Source organism: Gracilinanus agilis, chromosome 4, assembly GCF_016433145.1.
Source record: "Gracilinanus agilis isolate LMUSP501 chromosome 4, AgileGrace, whole genome shotgun sequence".
Lineage (NCBI taxonomy): Eukaryota > Metazoa > Chordata > Mammalia > Didelphimorphia > Didelphidae > Gracilinanus > Gracilinanus agilis.
In genome coordinates, this window is record NC_058133.1 from 503,489,010 (window position 1) to 503,489,238 (window position 229).

General features: G+C 48.5%; 1 protein-coding gene across 1 annotated transcript in view; it reads right to left on the bottom strand.

The window, feature by feature from the left end:
• CUX1 (cut like homeobox 1) overlaps positions 1 to 229 on the bottom strand; it is a 233,096-nt gene that overhangs the window by 192,560 nt on the left and 40,307 nt on the right. The window lies entirely within an intron of this gene.

The window sequence follows — 229 nt, forward strand, 5'->3', positions numbered from 1 at the left end:
GAGGAGACTAAGCTATCACTCTTTGCATATGATATGATGGTCTACTTAAAAAATCCTAAAGAATCAACTAAGAAGCTAGTGGAACAGATCAAAAGGAGGAGAGAGGGGGCAGCTGGATAGCTCAGTGGATTGAGCATCAGGCCTAGAGACGGGAGGTACTGGGTTCAAATCTGGCCTCAGACACTTCCCAGCTGTGTGACCCTGGGCAAGTCACTTGACCCCCATTGCC